The following is a 1,454-nucleotide window of genomic DNA, read 5'->3' on the forward strand; positions in this document are numbered from 1 at the left end:
GAAGAGGACATGCACAAGAGATATACCTATCTCTTTGAATCCGGAGGAAATGCAGATTAAGTTATTAAATTCCTTCTTAGTGCTCTTTGAATTATAGTGAGCATGTTGTTGTTGTTGTTTGCATAATTACTTGTTGGGTGTTTGAATTGATGTTACACCTTAGCCTAGTATGATTAACCTCATTCGAGGATGAATGTTCCCAAGGAGGAGATATTGTAACATCCGGCGATTTGAAATCATTATGAAGAAGCTTGGAATTGCAAATAGTCATTTTTGGAAAAAGGATGAGTTTTTGCAAACTTTGAGCAGTCATAACTTCTACCTCAAGATGAGTTAGGAGTAGTTCAAGTTATGGTTGCATAGCTCGTAGAATGGTCTTTCAAACACCACCAAGTTTGCTCGATTCCGAGTCCGTATGAGTGAGTTATACCCTTTGAAAGTTGGGCAGCTGGCAGGGGATCCGTCCGGAAATTTAAGGGCATTTTGGTCTTTTCACAAATTATTTCTTTTGAGGTTATATTGTTGTATTTGTCTGATCTTTGGATCATTTTTGTCCCATTTTGAAAGAGAAAGAGTTAGGGTTCTTGAGAGTGAAGAAGAGAAGAAGAAGAGAAGAAGGAGAAGAAGAAGAGAAGAAAGAGGAGATCAACAAGATTCGTCAAGATCATCGTAGATTATCGTCGAGGGTGATCCCTATCAAGGTATGTGAGTTCGTAAGTGTGGATTGATCCTTTCCCCCACACACCAAGATCATTTTTATGATTTGAGAAAAGATTGGATTTGTTGTTGAAGTTGTTAGTAGTTGTTGTTGAAATTATTGGTGGTATTGTTGTTGATTGTGATGTGAGATTCTTGTTGATTTGGGACTTGTTTCCGGTTGTGTTTTGAGTTGTAATCCATGGTATGTTGAGGGATATGATGATCCTTAGTGTTTGGGGTTGAAGCCCTTGAAGTAAGGGTGGTTTAGAGTTGAAGAAAAGAGGGAGAAAAGTNNNNGGGAGAAAAAGTCGAGTTTTCTGGGCTGGGGGTTGGCTCGTCGCGCCTGCCAGCGCGCCCCAAAGGGGACTCTAAAGTCCAGCCCTTGAGGCGGCGCACCTCTCAGAGCGCCAGCAGGTGCCTTCTGAGCTTCAAGGTCTGGCGCTCCGCGCCTTGCAGAGCGCCAAGGACGCCATGTTCCCCCATTCTTTCCATGCTTTCTCATGCATGTTCCTTGGTATTGTACCTATGTTTTATGGTTGTTTCCAACACTCTAAGGTACATTTAAACCTCCCGTACTCATCCGTAACATGTTATCAGACACTTTGAATTCATAATTCAATTCAAAGAGGGTTAGAAGTCAAGTGAAGTTAGAAGTCAAGCAAACTTAAGAAGTTAGTTCAAGCAAGTTTCGAAGTTGTTCAAGAGTCCTTATTGAACGTTTTCACTTCATTCTAAGGCTCAAGTCGCAAGTCTAG

The sequence above is a fragment of the Solanum tuberosum genome, unplaced genomic scaffold (assembly GCF_000226075.1).
Source record: "Solanum tuberosum cultivar DM 1-3 516 R44 unplaced genomic scaffold, SolTub_3.0 scf00564, whole genome shotgun sequence".
Taxonomy (NCBI): Eukaryota; Viridiplantae; Streptophyta; class Magnoliopsida; order Solanales; family Solanaceae; genus Solanum; species Solanum tuberosum.